The following is a 6,484-nucleotide window of genomic DNA, read 5'->3' as shown; positions in this document are numbered from 1 at the left end:
ACCCCTTACTTTCTCTTTTGAGACTACTGATGGTTTCGCTAGGCACTCAAGAAGTAACGAGAAAGAGACTTATATGGAGTGAATATTTTTAAAGTGGCTTTATCATAAGAACTGAAGAACCCCTTTGCCTTTCTGTTGCTGGTATTATTTTGGATCAGAGGAACCCGGAAAGGGAGAGGGAAGAAAAAAAAATCCCTACCCCTTAAGCACTTAGGTATTTGTCCACCCTACAACACTTATGTCTATATCCCTATACTCAGATGCTTTTCTTGCTCATATTTTTTTTAAGTCTGTGTCCCCTGCTAGACTGTAAATTCCTTGAATGCAAGGATTGTGTCTACTTACTCTATTGTACTCTCTCAAGTGCTTTAGTACAGTGCTCTGCACAGAGTAAGTGCTCATTAAATACCACTGACTGATTGATGTCTAGTGCATTAAGTGTTGTAGGGGTAGGGCAAATATCTAAATGCTTCGGGGGTATGGATTTTTTTATGGTATTTGTTAAGCGCTTACTATTTGCCAGGCATTATTCTAAGCTCTGGGGTAGATGCAAGATAATCAGGTTGGACACAATCCCATCCCAAATGGGGCCTACAGTCTTAATCCCCATTTTACAGATGAGGTAACTGAGGTCCAGAGAAGTGATGTGACTTGCTCAAGGTCACGCAGCAGCAGACGAGTGGTGGAACTTCTATTAGAACCCATGTTCTCTGACTCCCAGGTCCGTGCACTATCTACTAGGCCATGCTGCTTCTCAGCCTGCCCCTCTTGCTCTCCCACCATCACTTTTGGAAACTATGCTCCATCCCAACCTTGAAGCAGAGTTGAAGGGAAGAGAGATCCACGTGGAGATGACCAGTCTCTAACCCCAACCCTGCTGCCCTGCTTTCTCTAGGACTTTCCTGCTTCACAACATCATGTCCCCATCCTGGGAGACTTAGTCTGGGTTGCTAAATTCACCTCAGCACCTACTTACACTTCCTAAAAATCTCTAGGGCTTCTCCCCCAGCTTCCCCCCGTAGCTTTGTCTCCTCTGGTGGAAGGGCCCCTCTTGGGAACCGAGTCTTAGCACAACTCGTGTTAGTATGTAGTCCTGTGACCCTCGAACACCTCTCCTCCCGAAAGCCTTCCCTGATTAATTTCTCATCCTCCCATCCTATTCTCCTTCCCTTCTGAGTCACCATGCACTTAAATAGAAGCAGCAGTGGGGTGATTAAGACTGTGAACCCCTTGTGGGACAAGGGACTGTGTCCAACTTGGTTAACTTGTAGCTACCCCAGAAATTAGTACAGTGCCTGGCACATAGTAAGCGCTTAACAAACACTATTAGAAACAGGGGGGGTGGCAGGAGGATGAGGGGGGCAGGAGGACCCATTGGATCCCGCAACAGTTCCGATCCCCCCAGAACGTAGTGCAGAACCCCTTCTTTCCCCAGACCCCAAAAGCAGGGAGCCCCAGGCAACTTTCTGCTCTGCTTACCCCTAAACCAGCTGTGCTCTGGGGTTGTCTCTTAGATGACAATGAAATTGCCACAGCCCACACTGAAACAGCAGCAGAATGCTTCTCACTTCTGTTGCCGGGAGAGGGTGTGTGTGTGCTTGTAAGGTATACATAGTGTGTTTACATAGCTGTCCCTAATATGCACTGACTGCAAAGTTCACCTAAGAGTGTGTGTGTGTGGCTGGAAAGGCCTATGCTGAATCCTCAGCCCCAGCCACATTAGACACACAAAAAGATTGTCCCTTGTTGTATGGTGGAGTTTAGTGTTTGCCGCACCTGCCGCTGTTTTCTTTTCTCTCTTTTGCCTTCTTGTCTCTCTTTCCATACAAAAGGTCATGACAGTGTTTTACTGGGACTCCTATAGTGTCATGAACAGCTAAATTTGTAAATGCATTTTTTCACTCCTGCTCTTGCCCCCAATCAGTCAATCAGTGGTATTTATAGAGTTTCACTGCATGCAGAATACTGTACTAAGTGCTTAGGAGAGTACTCTACAACACAGTTTAGTAGAGACATTCCTTGCCGCTCATTGTGGGCAGAGAATGTGTCTGTTATATTCTTGTGTTGCACTCTCCCAAGTGCTTAGTACAATGCCCTGCACACAGTAAGTGCTCACAAAATACAATGGCCCACAACAAACCTACAGTCTCTAGACTTAAATTTTTAAATTTAAATTTCTAGATGAAGATATTTGGAGTGGTCTTTTGTTTTTCCAGATCCTTTCCTTTGCTCCAGTATTTTTCTTTTGGGGGGGAGGGGAAGCCCTTTCAGAGAGGAAAGGGATGCAATAGGAATGGCACTTTAGCATAGGAAAGGAGACAAGTGGGAGGAAGCCTTTTTTGGGCTGTGATCATGAATGACAATGTCATAGAAGATGACAGTGTTCCCATTTCATGACATGCAGTTCTGCACATCCAGGTGATCGTGGGTGGGGAGGGGAGAGAGACTGATGAGCTCTCTCCTTGCTGCAAAAGGGATGTGAGGCATGCTCAAGAGATGGAGCATTTCAGGGATTTCACTGCTTTCAAGTCAGGATATGGTTCAATAATGATTAATAATGATCACGGTATTTATTAAGCGCTTACTATGTGCCAGGCACTGTTCCATGAGCTGGGGTAGATCCAAGGTGGGACATAGTCCCTGTCCCATTCGGAACTCACATGAAGTGACTTGCCAGAGGCTCCACAGCAGGCAAGTGGAGGAGCTGGGATTAGAAGCCAGGACCTTCTGACTCCCAAGGCCGTGCTCTATCCATTAGGGAAGACACTTGGATGGGGACCTTGGTCATGGAAAAATCGGAGCAGGGGAAAAAAAAATCAATTTCAGTTATGAAGAAAAAACAGTCTCAGGGATTTTTTTTCCACCTATTGACCACTGCTTTTCCAAAATGAAGCTTTTGGAATATTTGTGTATTAATTAGGTACTGATGGATTTGCTTAAGGCAGTATTCATAGGTCAGAAGAGAGGGAGCATGGGGAAGGTTGAATCCATCTGCCCAGAAAATATTGGTGTTTCAAGATTCTGTTTTCCTTTGGTGTCCATTTACCTGCCATCCATTTCCTCCTTCAGTGACTGAAATGATGATGACTTCAAATTAGTGCTTGGATGGGTTTTTTGCCATAAGATATAACTGTATCTTCTCCAAGGAGCCTTCCTTGACTAACCTCTTATTTGTCCACCCTATTTGCCTTTCCTTCTGTATCACCTATGCACTTGGATCTGTCCTCTTTAAGCACTTTGATACTCACCCTATCTCCAGCCCCATGGCACTTCTGCAAACATCCTTATACTCAACTATTTCCCCTATCTATAATTTATTTGAATATCTGTCTCCCTCACAAGATTGCAAGCTCCATTTTTTTTTTTTGATGGCATTCGTTAAGCCCTTACTATGTGCCAGACACTGTACCTAAGCACTGAGATAAGCAAATCAGTTTGGACACAGTCCATGTCTCACATGGGCCTCACAGTTTTAATCCCCATTTTACAGATGAGGGAACTGCGCCCCAGAGAAGTGAAGCGACTTGCCCAAGGTCACACAGCAGACAAGTGATGGAGCCACGATTAGAACCCAGGTCCTTCTGACTCTGAGACCTGTGTTCTATCCACTAGACGATGATGCTTCTCCAGCTCCTTGAGGGTAGGGATCATATCTACTTACTATATTATATTGTACTTTCCCAACTACAGTGCTCTCTGCACACAGTAAGCACTCAATTAACACCATTGAGTGAGTGCCACTTTTATTGGTACAAAATTCATATATCAGCTTTAAATTTCCAGAGATATCGGCAAGTCCATTAGTTTTCAGCCCCAAGACTTGCCCAGAATGAATCAGAATGTGAAATTTTGCAGTAAGGATAACAATGATAGGTGCCACAAACTCTCTGAAAGACAGAAAACATAATTGACCCAAACCCCTGTACCGTTCCTGGAGGATTAGACCCTTTGACATATACAACACATCCACGGCAGAAGGCCCTGTCAGAGGACCTGGGTTCTAAGCCCAGGTCTGCCACTTGTTTGCTGTGTGACTTTGGGCAAGTCACTTCACTTCTCTGGGCCTCAGCTACCTCATTTGGAATAAGACTGTGAGCACCATGTAATAATAATGTTGGTATTTGTTAAGCGCTAACAATGTGCCGAGCACCGTTCTAAGCGCTGGGTTAGATGCAGAGCAATCAGGTTGTCCCATGTGAGGCTCACAGTTAATCCCCATTTTACACATGAGGTAACTGAGGCACAGAGAAGTTAAGTGACTTGCCCACAGTCACACAGCTGACAAGTGGCAGAGCCGGGATTTGAACTCATGACCTCTGACTCCCAAGCCCAGGCTCTTTCCACTTTCCATGTAGGACAGGGGCTGTGTCCATCCTGATTAGTTTGTATCTACCCCAGCACTTTTTACAGTGCATTGTAAGTGCTTAAAAATGCCATAAAAAATATTCCACCTGCTCCCATTTCTGAAAGAGACTAATGTAGCTGTAAATTAACTGAATTTTGGTTCTGTGAAACATTAACTTCGGTAAATCACATCAACAAACTCCAGTGGATTAGCAGAAGCTTTATGCCCTCTTTTATGTATTTAATTCCTCTGTTGGTTTATCCTCCAGTTTCCTTTATTTCCCAACTCTAATCTTGAAGCTGTTGGTGGAACTGAATTCTTGGCTCTGATGAAGAAGCAGGAGTTTGCAGTACTAATAGGCAGTCTTCTTTTGAGAAGCAGAGAGGCCTAGTGGAAAGACCACGGACCTGGAAGTCAGAGGCCCTGGGTTCTAATTCTGGCTCTGCCACCTATGTGACTTCGGGAAAGTCACTTCACTTCTCTGTGCCTCAGTTTCCCCATCTGTAAAATGGGGATTAATACTGGGAGCCCCATGTGGGACAGGGACTGTGTCTACATGTAGGCTGTGTGATCTTGAGCAAGTTGCTTCACTTCTCTGTGCCTCAGTTACCTCATCTGTAAAATGGGGATTGAGACTGTGAGCCCCACATGGGACAGAGACTATGTCCAACCTGATTTGCTGTACCCAGCCCAGCGCTTGGCATATAGTAAGCACTTAACAAATACCACAATCATTATTATTAGTAGTACGATTAGCTTGTATTTCCCCCAGCCCTTAGTACAGTGCCTGGAACATAGTAAGTACTTAACAAATGCCACAAGTGTTATTATTTTCCTAGAGTTAAAGCTGAGGATAGGGTCTATCTGCTGCAGGGGGGGGGGGTCCCGGATACCAATATAAATAGACTCTTTCAATCCATCAATCGTAATTATTGAGAGCTTACAGTTTGCAGAGCATTGTACTAAGCACTTTGCTTTGCTTTCATTTGCTTTGCATTGTAAATTCTCTCCACCCACCATCAACAGCAGCAGGAGCAGACGTCAAAGGGTGCTTGAACTAAAAAGCAGTTGGGAAAGTTATGAGCAATTGCTGCAAAAATGAATTCTGAAGCGCCCTAATGGGCGCTTCACTTTAAATTAACAGAGTTCTGAATGCCATTATTTTATCACTCAGGGAAAAATGTGGGGAATGGGAGGAAAGAGAAAGCCAAACTAAAGGCCATTGTAAGAAAATCCAAATTAGGCATCTCCCAAGAAAGCTGTGACACTGTTTTGTTTCGGCTCTTTTTGCATGTTTCTACTTTCAATTTCCCCTCTCAGGATCGCAACTGGAGAGTTTTCAATACTCTTCCAGTCTCGGCTTTGGGAGGGAGAGTCAAGCAGAAGCATACCCATTTCATTCCTAGCTTAGGCAGTGGCTAGCTAGTGGAAGGCAATCTGCTAAAGTCAAAACTCCCCTCTGCTGGGCAGCAGCACCATGGGAGACGATCAAGGGTGGAAACTCAAATTGACTGCACAGAAGGCAGTGGTAAACCACTTCCGTATTTTTACCAAGAAAGCTCTTTGGATACATTACCAGAACGACTGCAGATGGAGGTGGGGCGTTCTGGAAGAGACACGTCCATGGATCGCTATGGGTCGGAGATGACTTGACAACATAAGACAAGTTTTAATTTACATGGCGGTGTTCTCCGTGTGCTCAAGACATTTTCAACTGTTCCATGTTTCAAGGGACAAGCTGAATGTTCTCATTTTCCCACGTGAAACAGGTGTCCCTTTTCACATTATTGTCTGGGGCTGTAATCGGGGGAAAGGGCTGGCTCGAGTTAGTATAGCTACTGGCTGACATGAGCATTTCTCAACTTCTCCATTAATATCAAGGAGGAAGAGGAAAAGAAGGGGGAGGAGGAGTCATAGTTATGGTAACAGGAAAAGTAGTAAGAATAGTCATAGTCATAGTAGTCATGATAGTAATGGTAGAATCAGTCAATTTTATTTATTGAGGGCTTATTATGTGCAGAGCAGTGTATTAAACGCTTGGGAGAGTTCATGACAACAGAGGTGGTAGACACATTGGCAGAAGTTTTCAGGGAAATTCTCATCCCTCCATCAGGGCAGTCTTAATGCTTGGCTCCATTG

General features: G+C 44.6%; 1 non-coding gene across 1 annotated transcript; it reads left to right on the top strand.

Moving 5' to 3' along the window:
- Positions 1 to 5,655: 5,655 nt before the first annotated feature.
- LOC114813095 lies at positions 5,656 to 5,793 on the top strand. The gene has a single exon (XR_003760706.1). It is a non-coding gene; the product is annotated as a small nucleolar RNA SNORA7 (small nucleolar RNA).
- The last annotated feature ends 691 nt before the right edge of the window (positions 5,794 to 6,484 follow it).

This window comes from Ornithorhynchus anatinus, chromosome 6, assembly GCF_004115215.2.
Source record: "Ornithorhynchus anatinus isolate Pmale09 chromosome 6, mOrnAna1.pri.v4, whole genome shotgun sequence".
In the NCBI taxonomy this organism is placed as follows: Eukaryota; Metazoa; Chordata; class Mammalia; order Monotremata; family Ornithorhynchidae; genus Ornithorhynchus; species Ornithorhynchus anatinus.
Note: the sequence above shows the minus strand (reverse complement) of the source record. Positions and strands in the feature narration are given on the sequence as shown.